Genomic DNA, 20,822 nt, shown 5'->3' with positions numbered 1-20,822 from the left:
ACGTGCAGGTTTGTTACATAGGTATACAACCATTTTAAATAGACAGGATTATATCCTGATATCAATTCCATCCATCTTTTGAGAAATTGCTTCCTTTTCTTTCCAAACTGCCCTTTGGCAGCCCAGCCTTGCATAGCTAACACCCCTCCTGATTGGTAGAGCCACGCTCACATTTCATTTAGGAATTACTTTATTCAGAAGTATTTAAGCTCAACTTTCTGACTTTGGAGACATGAAGCACAAAGAAGAAAACTTGAAGCAATACCTGATTAACGCTGAATAATTCAGAATTAATCAACGTGTATTCTAAGCTGAATGCCTAAGCTAACACATTCAGAATGTGAGCCATCTGATCACTCAGAAAAAAAGAAGAGAAACTGAAGTTCAAACAGATTTAGAATCAACATTTTAATTGTAGCAACACTTCATAGTCTTCTCATTTTCTTTGTTTCTACAAATGTATTTTCTCCCCAGATCCTTATATTTTATTTTATTTTTCTCTGTGATAGTATTTATTTTAAGCTGTACTATCATGTTGTTACTCCTCAGTTCTCCACATCAACAGAGAGGTATCTGGCAGCATGAGCCAACAGAGTTATAGGCAGGGCCAGAGGTACAGTGAGTAGCCATTACTAAGAACAAGAGGCTTTGTGGAGGAAAATGCAGCTCTAGAAATTGATGAAAACTCAGAAAGCAACAGGTGATGTCATCCCATAAAAGTCAAGGCCTTGTGGGATACAAAGAAGTACTATCAGGCAAGCAATAGTCATAAAAATAATTGCATTATTTACTTATTTTTTAAAAAGAATGACAAAGAGGACTAATTTATAACCCACCAACGTATTATGTAATGTCCTCTTTATCACATTAATCTTCATTCTAGAATCCTCTCACCTCCTACATCTCTAGCCACATCTTTTTTCTCTCCATTAATTCTCAGGTCTTCCTCTCTGCCCACCCACGAACACTCAAAAGTTCTCGTTAAATGATACTTTCTTTTTATTTTTCTCCCCTTCCCTCTTCCTTTTTGAATCCTTTCTTTCTCCCATCCTTTCCTATTTCCACAAATTTACATCACATATTTACTACAGAGAACAACTGTACTTATGCGGGTTATGAGAGTGAAGTACTTATGCCATGGGGGCTGCCAAGGTTGGAGATGTCTGATATAATTAGGTCTGCTTTTCCCCATGGTCCTTCCTTCTAGTGGGCAACACTTTGTCCTTAGAGTATCAACAACTCAAGCGATTCTAAAAAAGACCTCTTTTGATGCCTATTTATGCTCTAAAGAAATGAAGAGCTCAATGTTCCTCTACTCACGTGATTGCCTGAAATTGTAGCTTATTTATCCAGTTTGAAGCAGTGCTGGACCTTCGGTGAGAAGAGAGATGTAGCTGAACATGTTTATAGAAGTGGAAGCCCTTCCTACATTTTTCAGAAACCCAACTTACCCATATCTCATCTGCAAAAACCCAGTGATTAGGTGAGTTGAGATTTAAGTCAGAAGTTCAATGTGTTAATCCATTTTGTGTTGCTATAGAAAAATACCTGAGACTGGGTAGTTGGCTCATGGTTCTGCAGACTGTACAAGCATGGCACCAGCATCTGCTCAGCTTCCAGTGAGGCCTCAGGAAGCTTCCAATCATGGTGGAAGGTAAAGGAGGAAGATGGTGAGAGAAGGAGCAAGAGGAGAAGGCGCCACACTCTTTAAACAACCAGCTCTCACATGAACTAATAGAGTGAGAATTCACTCTTTGCTGTGAGAATAGCATGAGGGATCTGCCTCCATCACCCCCACCTTCCACTATTGCCCTACTTCAACACGGGGGTAAAAATTTCAATATGAGACTTGGAGGGAACACACATCCAAACCATATCTCTCAATGAAGTCTTTGATCCTAGCTATGAGCCCCTCATTCTCCAGCATGCTAAAATATTCAGAAATTAATTTAAAAATATTTCACATATGTTAAAATAAGGTCATAAAAACTGGATGAGCATGACTGGGAACTTACTAAGCAATTGTGATCAGGCCCTAAGGCAAGTATAGTAAAATCAGTTATTGGGGAGTAGATTAGTTACCTGTTAGCTGTGCAAACTTGGGCAAACAACTCAGTTTCTTCAGCTTTAAAATGAGGTATTATGTAATCTAATCTCTATTAATCTTTTCAGCTCTAACACTTCAAGATGTTAAGTTACCTACCTGGGTTGTTTTCATGTCTCATTTTCATGTCATCTCATAAACTTCTAAAGTTGTCCTACTTTCTCCTCTACATAGTGTTGGTCTGAAGAGACAAAGAGAATGTAATCCACATTTATTATGCCAGAGGAGACTGCAAGATTAATACTATCTTCTCTAATTACTTTAATTAATACTATCATCTGTAATTACTTTAATTAATACTATCATCTCTAATTACTTTAACAAATGTTGTTTATTTCTCCTATTTTTCTGGACTACCTCTAGCTTTTTATATTTCTCATACCATTTAATTTTAAAGCACCGGACATTTTCTAAACCTTGAAGGTTATATTTTCTCTCTATGTGCATCTTGAAGAATTGTCTTTGTTTGCATTATGTATTTATGCTGTTTAGTTAAAAGCATTAGCAACTGTCTTAACTTGTATTCATGAGGCCTTTTTCAAAAAGAGTCTTGACTTTGTAGTTGGTGGACTGATAGATGTGGTTGCTAAAACGCTGACGTTCTAAAAATAAATCTTAGTTAAATTTACAATACAATTACATAACACCAAAAGGGAGAGTTCCAGAGGTATCCATTGAAAAGGTGTTTTTACCTTAGTTAGTGATACTATGTTATTGGGTTATTGCACTGAATTACTGAAGCTGTCCTCCTCTCCACCCTCTCCAATGTGGGGAAGTACTTTATGAAGTACTACAAGGCCACAGTAAACAAAACAGCGTGATACTAGTACCAAAACAGAGATATAGACCAACAGAACAGAACAGAGGCCTCAGAAATAATGCTGCATATCTACAACTATCTGATCTTTGACAAACCTGAGAAAAATAAGCAATGGGGAAAGGATTCCCTATTTAATAAATGGTGCTGGGAAAACTGGCTAGCCATATGTAGAAAGCTGAAACTGGATCCCTTCCTTACACCTTATACAAAAATCAATTCAAGATGGATTCAAGACTTAAACGTTAGACCTAAAACCATAAAAACCCTAGAAGAAAACCTAGGCATTACCATTCAGGATGTAGGCATGGGCAAGGACTTCATGTCCAAAACACCAAAAGCAATGGCAACAAAAGACAAAATTGACAAATGGGATCTAATTAAACTAAAGAGCTTCTGCACAGCAAAAGAAACTACCATCAGAGTGAACAGGCAACCTACAAAATGGGAGAAAATTTTCGCAAACTACTCATCTGACAAAGGGCTAATATCCAGAATCTACAATGAACTCAAACAAATTTACAAGAAAAAAACAAACAACCCCATCAAAAAGTGGGCGAAGGACATGAACAGACACTTCTCAAAAGAAGACATTTATGCAGCCAAAAAACACATGAAAAAATGCTCATCATCACTGGCCATCAGAGAAATGCAAATCAAAACCACAATGAGATACCGTCTCACACCAGTTAGAATGGCGATCATTAAAAAGTCAGGAAACAACAGGTGCTGGAGAGGATGTGGAGAAATAGGAAGACTTTTACACTGTTGGTGGGACTGTAAACTAGTTCAACCATTGTGGAAGTCAGTGTGGCGATTCCTCAGGGATCTAGATCTAGAAATACCATTTGACCCAGCCATCCCATTACTGGGTATATACCCAAAGGACTATAAATCATGCTGCTATAAAGACACATGCACACGTATGTTTATTGTGGCATTATTCACAATAGCAAAGACTTGGAACCAACCCAAATGTCCAACAATGATAGACTGGATTAAGAAAATGTGGCACATATACACCATGGAATGCTATGCAGCCATAAAAAATGATGAGTTCATGTCCTTTGTAGGGACATGGATGAAATTGGAAATCATCATTCTCAGTAAACTATCGCAAGAACAAAAAACCAAACACCGCATATTCTCACTCATAGGTGGGAATTGAACAATGAGATCACATGGACACAGGAAGGGGAATATCACACTCTGGGGACTGTGGTGGGGTGCGGGGAGTGGGGAGGGATAGCATTGGGAGATATACCTAATGCTAGATGACGAGTTAGTGGGTGCAGCACACCAGCATGGCACATGTATACATATGTAACTAACCTGCACAATGTGCACATGTACCCTAAAACTTAAAGTATAATAAAAAAAAAAAAGAAAAGTTGTCTGTCACACTTGACAAAACTAAAGCAAGAGCAATGATATGCAAATAATTTATTATCTATATTCTTAAAGAATTGTTAATTTTCACCTAATAGTAAGAAAATTAAGGATCTCTCAGATTTTCCAGTCATATGGGTTGAATTAGCATGAACCACACACACATGAATGTTTTGTTCTGGCCAGTAATTCCATTTACATGAAATCTTGCTTCACATTAGACAACAGAATGAAATAAGATGCCAGAAAAATAGAAATTATATATATATATTTTAATTTTTATTTATTTATTTTTATTATACTTTAAGTTCTAGGGTACATGTGCACAACATGCAGGTTTGTTACATAGGTATACATGTGCCATGTTGGTTTGCTGCACCCATCAACTTGTCATTTACATTAGGTATTTCTCCTAATGCTATCCCTCCCCCAGTCTGCCACCCCCGACCAGCCCCTGTGTGTGATGTTCCCCGCCCTGTGTCCATGTGTTGTCATTGTTCAACTCCCACCTATGAGTGAGAACATGCAGTGTTTGGTTTTCTGTCTTTGTGATAGTTTGCTTAGAATGATGGTTTCCAGCTTCATCCATTTTAAGGCTATGAGGGTCCCAGCCAATTTGCAAAATGAACTTTGATTCTTTCTGATTTTGATGGGGCCTTCTTCAGCCTTCTTCTTGCTAACATAGGAATGATGTTGGCTACCTGTGGTAGATTGCACATTTGGACCACTAATCCTTCCTTTGGTTCTCTCCTCATCATTTGTGACATGACTTTGCAGCTCCTTCCATCAAGTGTTGGAGTCTATTTCTCCAGTCCTGGAGTCTGCACTGGTCTTGTGACTTGCTTTGATCCAAGAAATGCTGTGGAAGCATTCCAGTGCCCATCCTAGAACTGAAAATATTTTGCAGGCCTCCACTTGCTCTTGGCTCCCTGTATGCATCATTTGAACAAACTCAGGCCAGCCTGCTGTATGATAAGAGCTCATATGGAGAAGTCAGCCGAATTGTTCCAGCCAAGCCTCCAGAAATGTGACCTAAGGCAGCCAAGAATGCCCCAAACTAGCCCAGATCAGAAGAATCACCCAGCTGAGCCCAATCTACTTTGTCACCCAAAAGATGTATAAGCTGGGCTAACGGTTGTTGCTTCATGCTTGTAAGTTTTGGGGAGGTTTTTTTTTAAGCAGCAGGAGATAAGTGACATACTATCCAAATTGCTTCACTGAGATGTTCTCTCATAATTTTCACCTAAAATTTCCCACGTTATAAACTTGTACTTCATATTCCTTAACAATCCAAACTCTCCAAATGGCTTCATTTAAACAAACTGAACAGGTAAAGTACGTTCTGAATAGATGTGAATGATTCTCCTAGAGATAAGTTGCATTAAAAATGGAAACCACCCAAATTAGGAATTTGGGAATGATACCTAGATTGTTCCTCCTTACCCCAAAACACTTCCAGGTTGGACAATGACAAGTAGTGAATGGAAATATTGGCCTCTTTGTCATCCCAGTTTTAATTTCTCTTAACATAGAGTTTCAGTAGGGAAGGTAGGAAATATTTATTTTTAACATTTAATTACCTCCTTCACACCTTTTGGAATTGAAGCATCCTGTTCTGGTGCATTAGTTTTTAATAAAATTATTCTTAATCTTTATTGAAAAAGAGTAATATATGCTCCCCCAAGAAAAGCTAACTAATATACTTTTCCAGCTTATTTGATAAATAAAAGTTATATATATTTAAGGCATACAATGTGATGATTTGATTTATGTATACATTGTAAAATGATTACCACAAACAAATTAATGAACACAAACAAATCACCTCACATAGTTACCGTGAGTGTATATGTGTTGATAAGATCTAGCTTTTTTTTTTTTAGCAAATTTTAAGTACACAATGAAGTATAATTAACAATGGCCATCATACTGTATATTAGATACCCAGAATTTATTTATCTTATGATTGAAACTGTAAAAGCTAAACAACATTTATTCTTTTTGCATTCATCAAGCACTTATTTTGGCTATGCATTGTTCTAAACTTTTATATACATTGATTTAGTTCATCTTATAGCAACATTATGCAGGAGATACTATTTCCATGTTTTGCAGATGAGGAAACTGAGACACAGAGAAGCCAGATGGCTTGCCCAAGGTTGCACAGGCTGCATAGACCAAGCTTCACCCTGGTGTTCTACTATGTACTCCAAGGAGACATTTGGTATGATTATTAACAGCATATATTTCACTTATTTAAAATGCTTTGGATTTTTATATGGTAAACACAGTCTTAGACAAACATAATAAGCATATTGCAGTATTTAGTACATAATCATATTTTATAAAACAAAGTCATTTATAAAATATATTGGTCCCAAGTATCTCTCCCCTAATTTTTATATATCCTTTAATAAATCAGTTTGTGTGACCTAGATAGTTTCTAGAGCCATTCTCTAACTTAGAGCTTGACTGTACCTTTAATTGATAATAGAGTAATAGCTCTTTGCTGTATAAGTCTTGGAGGACTGATGAGATAATTTTGCAGAGTGCTTTTCAAGAGCAGAAAAATATAGTGTTATATTTCAACACATCTTTTTCTTTGCACTATTTTTATCGCTGAGTTTGAGCAGTAGGCAGATAATGAACTTACCCTTAACATGATAAAACTCAATCATGTATTTTAGACAATGAATCAGTCATTCTGTAATGTTCAATGGATAATTTAAATGCAGAATTTGCTACAGAAGGAAACCTTCTCTGCCTATATAAAAGCAAAAACATTTACCAGTAAAACAGACCTTTTTTCCAAGAGCTGTAAGGCAAGTGGATTCACCACTGTTGCAGCATCACAATATTCCTCATGAGAAAAATTAAATTCAGCAAATTGGTTGCATTTACAGTCCATGCAACATCTGCACTTAAATTATTAAGCATCACTAATGTTCTAGAATCTCCCCAAGAAAGCCAGAAACCAGGCTGCTTTGTAGGCTTTCTGTGATGACTCATCTTAGACTTAATGACAGAGACACAGAAGGTAAAAATCTGGTCTCACTTTACCTGCTTCCAGTCCTACTGCTGGACCAACCTATCAGCAGTACTTGGGTTAAAAATCCAACCAACCACAAAATTCCACAGAAACTGAAGTACTTGGCAAATACCGTTCATGTGTCCTGGTCTGCAAGCGTTTGTGAATCTGGAACATATTCTAAGATTAAAACAAAGCTGTAAGTGATACCAGTGTTTAGAGAGCTAGTAGCATTATATAGCTCTGCGTAAACACCACCAGCTTCCTAACTATTGTACTAAGCCAACCTGCAGGACTAGCACTGCTTTAGTAGATTTATATTCTACTAAATTCCTCAGTTAGGATGGGCTGATTCAATTGCATTCACTTCTGATTTGAGCCGTCACGTTCTAAGGCCATAGGTACTCATATCTAGATCTCAGGCATTTCACTTGACCTTGACAAACTTCGGACACCTCAGTGACCAGAGCTGGTTAAGAGACCAGCATTGTAGTTATGGCCAGCTCTAGAATGTGGTTAAATCTGGCTCTACAGCAGGATTTCCCAAGTGGAATCCTGGTTCTGCCACTTACTAGCTATATGGGCGTGGGGCCAAAGAATAAGCTCAGTGTCTCTGTTTCCTCATCTGTAAAATGAGGATAATAATAATACATACTGTATAGAGTTGTTTGTAGTATCAGTGCATGCAGAGTTCTTGGAACAGTACTGACCATGCAGAAAATGCCCAATTTTTTAAATCACATTTATTATTATGGACAGAGTAGGAGTGAAAGTCCCTGCATTGCAGTGTCATTTTGAGGGTTAAATGAGAACATATGTGTGTGTCAATGTGTATATATAGCACAATGCTGAACAAAAATTAAGCATCAGCAAAAGTGATTAATAACAGCTGCCATCTGTTGTGAGCTTACCTCATGGCAAGGACTGTGAAAGCGCCTTACGCACGTCCTCCCAGCAACTCTTCGAGGTAGAACTAGTAATACCAGTATTTTACTGAGGAAATAATTGAGGCATAGAGAAGTAACTTGACCAAAATCCGGGAAAAAACTGGCCATATTCATTACAATATTGTGTGCTGCTCTGAAGGATAAACCCGTAACTCTTAGTGGCTTAATGTAATAGAATATTATTTTTCATGTAAAATCCAAAATGGGTGATTCTAATTGGTGAGAAGCCCTCCTCTAAGCAGCGATGCAAAGATTTAGGACCTTTCTCTGTTGTGGTTTTACAGTTTTTTACATTTGGTCTCCAAGGCCACCATTGTTTCTCTGCCTCGAGGAGGCAGAAGGAGAAAGAACGTGAAGAATTCCCTATGTTATACAGGCAAGGCTAAGCTGCACAGCACTTGTGTTGATGTTTCATTGACTAGAATGTAGTTATGGTCACACTTATCTGCAAGGGAGGCCAGGAAATGTAGCATTGTTGTGTGCTGAGGAAGCAGAGGATTTGGTGATAGGTCAGTTGTCTCCGTCATGGTGGCAGGGATGGGAATCAAACCCAGGCATGTCTGATCCCAATCAATTGGCCAATATACTCTCTTTCTGCCTTTATGTCCCCTCTTTTTCCAAAAGCAGCTTGGAAGCCATAAAACATCATAAAAATGCAAATTGTTATCCCTATCATCTCCCTGGTATGCACTCAGCCTTCATAGAGCTGAATCCTCTGACCCCACTGTAATATAATTTGTATTAAAAATACTTTTATAGAGCTTGTATCATAAAAGAACAGCTTTAATGATCTGATTCATAAATATTCCATTTGTTTGGCTGTTAATACTCCTTAGTATTAGATCAAAATGTGCCATTCACCGAAATTCACTCTTTGGATCTGTCGTCTACTGGGCGTTTCTGTATTTTTCAGGTTCTGTCTGCTGAATACTAAGTTAATTGAATCAACTATATCAAAAATTTCACCTTTTAAAGCCTCTAACTGAAAAATAGCAAACAGCCAATAGTGACTGAATTTTTGATTGTGTAGTTTAGAGACTTGTAATTCTAGTCTATGACATTTAGATTTGCCCAGAATTAGATTGTCCTTCCACTGAAATTGCTTTTTGAAAAAAAAATTTTTTAGCTTCAGGCTGCATTAGCTTGTTTGAACATGCAAAAATGTCTAAAATATCATGTACAATTTGAGATATCAAATAAGAACATAGCACCCAGTTGTGTGTAGTACTAAATCTCCCTAAATGAGTTATACATAACAAGGCTCTGTAAGAGCGGGTGAATTTTCAGTCATCTGATTCCACTAGCTCTATATCACCTATGATAAGAATCAGGACTATCAGGTATTTCATACTTGGTAAAATGTCTCTTGATTACTATTCAACATAAAAGCAGAGCTTGAGAATATTGAAATTCTCTCCTCTTCTAGTGTGTGACATTTTGGAAAAGGTCACTTCATATGTCACAATATAGCATAACATTCTTCCAAGGAAGAACAGGCTCAAACTTCCATCTAAATGAAGACTGAAAGTGAAAACAAAGATGGGTGATTCTTCAGAGTTAACCCTAGTATCTGTGGCTGGTAGATTTTTAGAAGGAGAAATACAGGTAAGGAAGCATTCAGTCTCAGGGACTCACATGAGGTCAGGAATTATATAGCTATTCCACTCTATGGTAGACCGCTTTCACCCTCATTTTGGTCACTGCTGCTGTACAAGATGTCCTCCTTACCCTGGAATAAGCAGAGGACAATTCAGTGTCAGTTATGCTTGGCCTAAGGAGTTTCCTACCCGCAGTAGGGGATGAGATCGACAGAAACCTGCCACACATAGAACATTTGCCCTTAGAAATATTGAGGGAAAAAAATAGTGTAAGAAAGGCTTCACGATTATTGCCAGATGGGCGGTCTCTATTGATACCAACCACCTTCAATTGTTGCTATTTTTTTAGGGATATTAGAAAGTGGCATAAGTGGAGATCTCCTGGAAGGAGGAATATATCACACCGGCCACCTATCCTGGAGATGCTGGCATACCCTCCTGTACTGGGCACACCTTCACTGTCCACACGCACTGTCATTTCCACACCTTCTAACTGGGCCATGTTGCTGTCCCTGAGGAAAATAGAGAGGAGGTAGGAGGCACTACAGGTTGTTCTCATATCATTGCTAATTCAGAGCTTTTCATTGTTTCCCACTTGAAATAATAAAATTCTTGAGTAGCTCCTATTGAGAGGCAACATAATGCCTCTTTTCTACCAGGGTTCATCCTTAGCAAAATCAGGTAGAATGAAAAAATGTGTTCATTGTCCTTCATTCATCATTCCCAGTTTTTTGCCTGGTTTGTAAGAGAGACGGCCTTCTACTTTCAGTACTGGCTATAGAATTATGTGAACTAAATGCCATAAGAGTCCACTGAAAGGTGTTATTAAGTGGGGCATGAGTACTTGTGGAAAACCTCAGAGAGGAGGGTTTGAGGCTGAGCTATTTGAGTAGATACAGGGGAGAGGAAAGGGCACCCCAAATCCATTCATTCTATTGGCCATAATCTTGAATGGATGACCAACTGACTGACTCAGATGAAAATGGTGAAAAGCTTTATAATGATATCTGCAACTAATGATATCTGCAACTAATATTTAGTCTTTGGAAGCACAACACATTATAACAATCTCATTTTCATGTTTCATAAAGTGTCATTCTTGCCATTATGAAAAAGAAAGCTATTTGTGCCACTGTGAAAATAATGTCTGGTAAAGACTACTGAGCCAAATTCTGATCTCTTTTGTCCCAGTGTTTTATAAAACTAAGGAGATTCAAGTAAGAGCTCCAAATGCAAAGGCTTGACTAAGTTAATTTTTTATATTAACGTTTAACAATGATATTCTGATTGTACAACAAAATCATACTAGAAAAAGGAGTGTACTCTAATGTATTTTTAAAAGAGAGAGAGTGTCGGGGGTGAGAGGAATAGAAATCACTGGTAATTTATCATCATTAGAAATGAGTGCTCATAGAAGACACTATAGTAATCTGCTCAGAACCCTCTGCCATGGCTATGCACCCATGCCTCAGCTATGGAGAATTTGGCTGCAGACAGCTCATAGCTTTGCTCCAAACTGGAAAGTGCCCTTAGCTGCAGGGTATTGCTTCACCAAGTTCACACTCTATCTTAGTCCATCAGGGTGCCAATATGGTTAGGTTCTGGTGAGGGCACTCTTTTAGGTTTCAGGCTGCCAACTTCTTGCTGTGTCTTCACATGGTAGAAGGGGCAAACCAGCTCTCTGGGGGGTCCTTTATAAGGGCAGTGATCCTATTCATGACGTCTTCACCCTCATCATCTAATTGCCTCCCAAAGTCTCATCTCCTAATACCATCATCTTTGGAGTTAAAATTTCAACATACAAATTTTGGGGGGACATAAATGTTCAGTCTATTGCACATACCCTGTAGGGGTGGCTCTGGTTAATGGCTGGTTGGTGTAGTTATAAAAGTTCTGGTGTAGTTATAAAAGTTCTGGCTTCACCTGGGTGTGATGGCTCATGCCTGTAATCCCAGCACTTTGGGAGGCCGAGGTGGGTGAATCACAAGGTCAGGAGATTGAGACCATCCTGGCTAACATGGTGAAACCCCGTGTCTACTAAAAATAAAAAAAAAACATTAGCCAGGCATGGTGGTGCGTGCACCTGTAATCCCAGCTACACTGGAGGCTGAGGCAGGAGAATTCCTTGAACCCAGGAGGTGGAGGTTGCAGTGAGCCGAGATCTTGCCGCTACACTCCAGCCTGGGTGGTAGAGTGAGATTCTGTCTAAAACAACAACAACAACAACAACAACAAAAACAGTTCTGGCTTCATTGTCTAAATTTGGAGAAACTCTGAAGGGCCCTTCCTGTTCTGGAACGCCTTGTGGAACTGTCTGAAGCATCCATTGCAACCACATTGCAGCACAGCTTCTCCCCCTGCCCAGTCTTGCTTCCCTCTATTCCATGATGACTAATCCCAGAGATCAATTCCAAAAAATCTCTGTGCAGGCAAAGCCTATCTCTAGGAACAGCATCCTTTATCATTTTGGTATATCTTTCTGTATTAGTCCACTTTCGTATTGCTATAAAGAACTGCCTGAGACTGGATAATTTAAAAAGGAAAGAGGTTTAATCGACTCACAGTTCAGCATGGCTGTGGAGGCCTCAGGAAACTTACAATCATGGTGGAAGGCTAAGGGGAAAGCAAGGCACCTTCTTCACAAGGTGGCAGGAAGGAGAAGTGCTGAGTGAAGGGGGAAGAGCCCCTTATAAAACCATCAGATCTTGTGAGAACTCACTGACTATCACGAGAACAGAATGGGGGAAACCATCCCCATGATCCCATTACCTCCACCTGGTCTCTCCCTTGACACATGGGGGTTGCGGGGATTATAATTCAAGATGAGATCTGGGTAGGGACACAAAGCCTAAACATCACTTTCCCAGTGTATATTTTGCCAAATTGGGATCACACTCAATATATGCATTTTGTAATCTGTTTCTTTTTATTTATATTTTGAACATTTTAATTTTGTTGATTCATTTTTAAAGTACACGTTATTTAGTAATTTCATCACATTTCTGTTTTTTTTTTTGAGACGGGGTCTTGCTCTGTCACCCAGGCTGGAGTGCGGTGGCATGATCTCAGCTCACTGCAAGCTCCACCTCTCAGGTTCATGCCATTCTCCTGCCTCAGCCTCCCGAGTAGCTGGGACTACAAGCGATCGCCAGCACGCCCGGCTAATTTTTTGTATTTTTAGTAGAGACGGGGTTTCACCATGTTAGCCAGGATGGTCTCGATCTCCTGACCTTGTGATCTGCCCTCCTTGGCCTCCCAAAGTGCTGGGATTACAGGGGTGAGCCACCGCGCCCGGCCAATTTCATCACATTTCAATAAATGGATGTGTCATAATTTATTTAACCACTCTCTAACTCTTCAATATTTATGTAGTTTCCAATTTTTCCATACCCAAAATAATACCATGATGGCCTCAAACAGCTTTATAAATCTTTGACCACTTGAGCTTATTTCATGAGGTTATATCCTCAGAAGAGGAATTACTGAGTCCCAGAGCATAAAGCCTGTCAAGAATTTCAACATATGTTGCTAAATTGCTTTTCAGAAATGGTTTCAATATTATGTTTTAATGGATTTATATTTCCACTACTATATAGGATAGTACTGATCTTATCATTTTCTTGACAGAATTGAGTATTTATTTATCCTTAATTCAGTTTGGGCATTGCTCTTTAACACCAACTTGCTGCTTGTGGGTTGAAGTCTAAAATTAGCCATTTCATTAGACGTTACCTTCTCTTCCAAGATTCATGCAAACTTGCTACCTCACTATTTCAGTACTTTGATGTAGGCCTATGCTATAAAATCTGTACATCAATGTCATGCTAAGCACTTCCCCTTACTTTGAATTAGAGTTATTTTTGGAGACTCCGATTATTAATTTCTTTTTTTATACTTACTGAATTAGAAAAAACATGATGACTAATTTCTTTTTTTTCATATGCTCAAATTCAGGCCCAGGTTACTCATTTCTTGCTCTTATTAATCTCTATATTTTCCCTAGCACCAAATATGAGTCCTTGTATATAACAAGTATGCAATAAAAGTATTTTGTAACATAATTCATTGTCTGTGGTCATTCATCAGCGTGTAAACTATGCAGTTTTTCACTTGGTGGGGCAAAGAATCAGTGCAAATCACTGAAGTATCCAGTTAGCTACTCATCTTCCTCCATTATAGATGCAATAGTCTTCTACAGAGCAACTGTGAACCAATTTGATGAACAAATCCTTTGATGCTAATGTATTTTGTTTTGTAATTTTGGTGCTGAGATCAGTTGACTCTTAGTGCTTAAAGAGTTCAAAGCAGAAGTCACAAAGAATATGATTTTCTCATTTACTTTTTAAAATTAATATATGTATTTCTATAAATATATGTTCCTAAAGCTATAGTCTTAGAAATTAACAGTAATTAATATATTAACATAGCAAAGTAAATATCTAATGACATTTGTTTGACAATGAAGTAAAATCTACTTTGGGCAACAGAAGTTGGTGGTTATTATTAATAATTGATCTGAATAAGATTAATGATTTAACCAAATTGTGGTGACTGTTTTGTTCAGTCCACATGGAACTGTATTTTAAGTAGCTTAGACCAGATTCTCCCCCTATGCATTTCTATTCAAGGGGAAAATCCAAAAATCTGTTCTGTTTTAGAGAACATAAAATTGCAATTTCCCACTCTGACTCAGATCTCCCGTTTCTATTCACTTACTGAGTTCTTTATAGAAAATACATGTTGGCTAAAATCAATGAAGCAACTCTAAAACTCCTAAACAATACGCTGGTACAAAATAATTAGCTTGGGAGCTCTAATGTTTCAGTGGGTAAGCAGGCCAATTTTCTCATCCAATACTCAAAAACTCTAAAATGTTGGGTAGTAGGCATTCATTTTTGAAAGGCAGTGTTGAATCTAGGGTATTTTTATTTACAAGTTTACCAGTGGTTATATGGCAGTAAAATTCATTTATAGAGAAAGGATTTTCTATTCCCTCCAGTTCACAACGTAAAACTGCAGTGGGCCATTTTGTGATAAATTTAAGATGGGTAGGAGTTTAAGAGCAAGGCGAAAGTGAGGAAACTCAAGGATAGCAATCATAACCATTTTCTCAAAGTTACTGCCATGAGTCTGCAAGCACCAAGATTAAATGCCTCTGCTATAAACCCCTCAAGGCTCTCTTCCTTGATTTCCATGCAAACAGAAACAGGCAAGAGAGAAATGAGTTGCCTTCAATAATCAAAACAAATCAATGTGCTAATGAGAGAAAGGGTAAAAAACATAGATAGCATCTCCATCCCAGGAAGGTAAATGGATGTCATCATAAAATCAAAATACGATTGCACTTTATTAATCTAGAGCCATCAGTAAAAATCTCCCAATAGTAGCTACCTGCAATTTAGTAAGATAAGTCTTAATGCTTCCACCTCTTTCAAAGAGAGGTAGAGAGCAAATCCAAGATTGTATGATGAATGCTCATATATTTCTTCACATTGGTGAGATCTAAAAAGGATACTTAAAATGAGAATGTGACATGATTATAGAATGTAAATTGACTTACTGCTAGGATTTGCAAGTAGGTAAAAGCTTGTACAGGCATCAGTACAAACCAATGTAGTGTCTTATGAGGGATATGCCTAACCATAAAATAGTGGATTAAAAGGTTGAACTATTTCTTAAAGCTTTGGCAATTAAGGAATAGCTGCTGGCTCACATGATGTATTCATGATATTACTCAAACACATGGTAAATACAACTTGTTATCTTAAAACATGACTAAGTCTATTCAAAATATACTGTATCAGAGTATATAAACAAACTTGGGTTAGTTGAAATTAGTGGGTAATCATGGCTAAATTATCAACACTATGCCAAATTTGGTTCCAGTTGACTATTACACATTCTGAACCTAACATATTCTGAATTTATGGACTTTTGCACTACAGGTGATTTTCTTTTTCATTTCTTTTTCTCTCTCTCTTTTGTGTGTGTGTGTGTGTGTAGTTTTGCTATTATCACCCAGGCTGGAGTGCAATGGTGTGATCTCAGCTCACTGCCACCTCCGCTGTGGTGAATCAAGCAATTCTCCTGCCTCAACCTCCCCAGTAGCTGGGATTACAGGTGCCCGCCACCATGTCTGGCTAATGTTTGTATTTTTAGTAGAGACGGGGTTTCACCATGTTGTCCAGGCTGGTCTCGAACTCCTGACCTCAGGTGATCCACCCACCTAAGCCTCCCAAAGTCCTGGGATTACAGGCGTGAGCCACTGTGCCTGGCCCAGGTGATTTTTAAATACTATTACTGCTTTTTTGTTTGTTTGTGTCAGTTAATGTGTTTTTAAATGTAGGGTAGAACCAAATAGAAATAGGAATATTTTTGGGAAAAAAAATCTCTCTTTACTCTTAACCTACCAAATTTGCAATAAGTATCCACCATTTGCCTGGGAAGAGAGGGAAAAATTATAGAGGCAGAGAAACGTCTAATTTACCATCAATCTTTAGAGAGAAAGCATTTGGATTGCTAAAAAAAAATTTAGATTAAATTATATTAGATACAACAATCACTGAGGATTGACCTTTTAAGAAATCTGGTAAGTGTGCTTCTCTAAAACATCAGAATTTTCACTCTGACTGCTAACCAAAATTTAGCTTTGTAATTCCTTTGTCTAAATGTTTCTAAACTCTGCATTACACACACACTTAAGCATACGCGTTCCAGGAAACCAGAACAGAGATTGGAGAGGAGAGACTTAAATGTGGGGAGATGTCTTTCGGAGCCCTCAATTGTCAGTTGAAAACATTCTACTATACCTCCAGGGAGACCTGGAAAGTTGGAGCATTCATGACTTGGAATTTGATAGAATAGATGTTGTGGTAGGCAGGATAATTACCCCCACCCCCAAAGTTTTCCATGTCCCAATCTTTGGAACCTGTAAATATGTTCGGTTACATGGCAAAGGAAAATTAAAGTTGCAAATGAAATTAAAGTTGCTAATCAGCTGACCTTAGATAGGGAGATCATCCTAGATTATCCAGGTAGGTCCAATGGAATCACAAGTGTTCTTAAATGCAGAAGAGGGAGGCAGAGGGGCCAGAGTCAGACGAGGAGGCATAATAAAAAAGTGAGGTCAGAGTAATGCAATGTGCAAGGTGCTAAACCCTCATTGCTCACCTTGAAGATAGAGGGAAGGGACCATGAGCCAAAGAGTAAAGGCAGCCTCTAGAAGCTAGAAAATGCAAGAAAACAGATGCTCCACCAAAGCCTCTGGAAAGGAATGCAGCCCTGCTGATGCACTATTTTAGCCCAGTGAGAGCTATGTCAGACTTGTGACAAACAAAATGGCAAGATAACAAATTTATATTAAGTTACTAAGTTTGTGCTAACTTGTTATGGCAGCAATAGGAAACTAAAATGAACAGATTGGGGTGCTGCTGGAACACATGTCTACAAATGCCAAAGTGGCTTTGGAACGGGGCAGCAGGAAGAGTCTGGAAAAATTTTGAGGAGGATGATAGAAAATGCCTAGATTGTCTTAAACAAACTAAATATGAGTCTATATGTTAATGACTGTGCTAGTGAGGGTGTGGAAGGAAGAGAGGCACATGTTACTGAAAACTGGAAGAAAAGGGATTCTTGTATAGTGGTGGAAAGCTTATCAGGATTGTGTCCTACAGGTGTGTGGAAAGCAGAATTTATAAAAGATGAAATTGGACATTTGGCTGAGGAAATTCCAAATGGTGCATTAAAGGTGTGGCCTTGTGACTTCTGCAGCCTCCAGTAAAATGCAAGAGGACCCCGGTGTATATTGTTCTCCCCCCTGTGTCCATATGTTCTCATTGTTCAGCTCCCACTTATAAGTGAGAACATATAGTCCTGCATTAGTTTGCTGAGGATAATGGCTTCCAGCTCCATCCATATCCCTGCAAAGGACATGATCTTATTCCTTTTTATGGTTGCATAGTATTCCATGGTGTATATGTACCATATTTTCTTTATCCAGTCTATCACTGATGGGCATTTGGGTTGTTGGGGGGTTAGGTGGGGGAAGGAGAGCATTAGGAAAAATAGCTAACGAATGCTGGGCTTAATACCTAGGTGATGGGTTGATAGGTGCAGCAAACCATCATGGCAGACGTTTACCTATGTAACAAATCTGCACATCCTGCACATGTACCCCAGAACTTAAAATAAAAATAAAAATTAAAAAAAAGAGGAAAAAAGTACACTGAGAAACCAGGATTGATGTTCATGAAATTCTCAGCCTATTCATATTGCAAAAAGTCAGAATGTTCACTTACAAAAAAGCTATTTGAAGAGATTAAATGTATGACTTACTTATCTCCTCAGGCATCTTAGCAGAAGTTAAAAACAGAGATGGGATTATCTAGGAAAGATCTGTAGAGAAGCCTCTCATCTAATGAAGTGAATCTCTGTGATATACGTAGGAAGCCCACAAGTTTCTTAAGGATTTTCTATCGGTAGAAACACAGCTTAGACTTAAAAATACAGACAGCACATAAAATAAAAGTGGATGGTCGAGAGAGAAGGAAGAGGCAATTCAGTAGCTTGACAATAAACAAGCCAGAAACATTGGAGCAGATGTTAGTTTAAAGTAGAATTCACTCAGAGAAGTCCTTTTATTTCTTCCTGTAAGAATTGAAAGAATTAAAGGCTCTTGGAAGTAGAAAATACTAGTAGGTAATAAGAATTCAGAGCTATTCACAAAAACTTAAGACACTGGTGGGGACAAAGTAAAAAAGTAAGTTTATAAATGTTTGGATGATTATATATTGATGCTATTTAATATAATAGCAGTTATATAACAATTCCTTTGGTAAGATGTATATAAAAGCTTTTAGTTTGACTAGTATTACAACACTTTTTGTTAAAACAGACCATTCGAAGATGGGACTCTTCTGTAATCAGTCCAATATATGACAATCCAAAGTCACAAGAATATGTATAGATTGACCAAAGTTGTGATGACTTTATATTGCTAAATCCTTCAATTAATAAAGAGACAGTCTTGATTTGAAAGAACGGTGGAGAGCAATACTTTCAAATAGTTCTGCTTATTTAACCTTTCCCGCTTTACCTCTTAAATTCCTAATATAAAAACAGCTAACATTTGTGAAGGATTTATTATATTCCAGGTTCCATGCCTTATGCCACTTAAATAAATTATTTCTGACATTTCCACAAGACACAATAAGGGAGGTATCTTTACCATCCCTATTTCTCAGATGAGGAGATTGAAGCACAAAGAATTGAACTAATTTGCCCAAGTAGTAGGTTGAAAATTAGGGATTTAGATTCAGCTCCACAGGACTCTGGAAACACAGCTGTTAGTCACAACATTATCCCTTTTAAGTATCTGAAAATTAACAGCTCGTATTCAAAGCTCTCTGATAAAATTGAAGAGGAGCATGCCATTTTAAAGCACAGGTTCTTCAATATAGTAAATAGGTATAGCATCTTCATTATAATCCTCCTGTCTGTGTTTAGGGAGATAAAATGGAATGCAATAGAAAATGCCCTCTCTATGTTGAGATAATTGCCCATGCACCTCCAGAAAAGAATAGCCATCATCACTAATATTGATTACGTACATATTATGACCCCAATACTGGGCCAAGTGCCTTCCATACTTTGTCTTGTTTAATCCTCACACTTGAGAGAGTCTGTTTTGCAAGAGGAAGAAACTGAGGCACAGAACGCTTACCAGTTGGCTTGAGGCCCCACAGCTGGTGACTGGTTCTGAGCCAAGGCTCTAGAGTCATCCTGAGACCACTGTGATTTCCAGCTTAGGTGTAACTATTTCTTTCTTTCTTTTTCTTTTTTTTTGCATAGGAAAAAATATGCCAAGTTAAATAACCTATTTATTTTGGGTTCTATTTAAATAAATGTTGGGTGGGATTTGGGAGGGAAAAAATGCAGTTGCACAGCATGGAGAGGGCATGAATGCTTTGTGCCTGAAATATCCTCTGGCAGCTCAAGACAAGTTCTAGATTGTTCCTGATGGGCTATCACCTCATTCTATCCCAGTGTTGAATATGCCATTCACATTGTTGAATGTTTTCCTCACCTCATTTGTATGAACCACCTGAAAATCCGGGACAGTTTTCCCCTCATCCATTTTCAACACATTAGTATTGCTGTCTCCCCAGTCTGCTATCTCAAACTGCAGCTGGCGCCTCGGGTCTGTGTGGGCTCCTGAGTCATAAAGAGTGGGTACTTAGCAACTAGATCTGATAAGCACAGGATGTTCTATCTTTAATGGATGATTTACAGTTTGAGTTTGGCCTTCTGTATCATTTGTTAACATTTTAGACTGTAAACTGATCTAAAAACAGTCTAGATTGGGGAATAGACAGGAAATCATCTCTAATCAAGGTCTGACAAATATTGTGGTCTGAAATTTACCCTAACATTTTAGTACGTTTTTTCCCCCTTTTTAGCACTGATAGTAACTTAAGCTGTATAATAACAAATTTTAGAGGTTGACTCAATATTTCCCTGGTCTAATTTTCTTCTTCATGTTGAGGGAAAAAAGAAATGAGTTGTTGCTAAGAAATACTAATAGCTACCAACTGGTTTCCTGACGCTTGAGCAAGCTTAGAAACCTATCAATAGTACATTACAAATTAAAGCCAGTTCAGATAATTTCACAGCCACATCAATCATTGAATATTATTGAAATTTTAAAAATTTGATTCTAACAAAATAATTCTAACTACAGAAAATTCACACCTCTACTTTTATAATACCAAAAACTTGGCAGCCACCAAGCTAGCCAATCACAGGTTAATCATTGAGTAAACTGTGTCTATCTTCTTAATTAAATCCTACAAATACTTTGAAAATGATGTTTCAAATAATATATAACAAAAATGTTTATGATATAAGGTTGAGTTAAAGAAGCAAAACAAAACTGAATACA

The 20,822-nt window shown here is 37.9% G+C and overlaps 1 long non-coding RNA gene across 1 annotated transcript; it reads right to left on the bottom strand.

Moving 5' to 3' along the window:
* Positions 1–387: 387 nt before the first annotated feature.
* On the bottom strand, positions 388–20,077 carry LOC134807956 (uncharacterized). Its single transcript, XR_010149682.1, has 5 exons — positions 19,968–20,077; positions 9,921–10,014; positions 2,204–2,285; positions 1,549–1,635; positions 388–1,371 (listed from the first exon to the last, which is right to left on the bottom strand). It is a non-coding gene; the product is annotated as an uncharacterized LOC134807956 (long non-coding RNA).
* Positions 20,078–20,822: the final 745 nt, after the last annotated feature.

This window comes from Pan troglodytes, chromosome 13 (assembly GCF_028858775.2).
Source record: "Pan troglodytes isolate AG18354 chromosome 13, NHGRI_mPanTro3-v2.0_pri, whole genome shotgun sequence".
NCBI classification, from domain to species: domain Eukaryota; kingdom Metazoa; phylum Chordata; class Mammalia; order Primates; family Hominidae; genus Pan; species Pan troglodytes.
The sequence above is the reverse complement of the archived record's forward strand: the minus strand, read 5'-3'. Positions and strand labels throughout refer to the sequence as shown.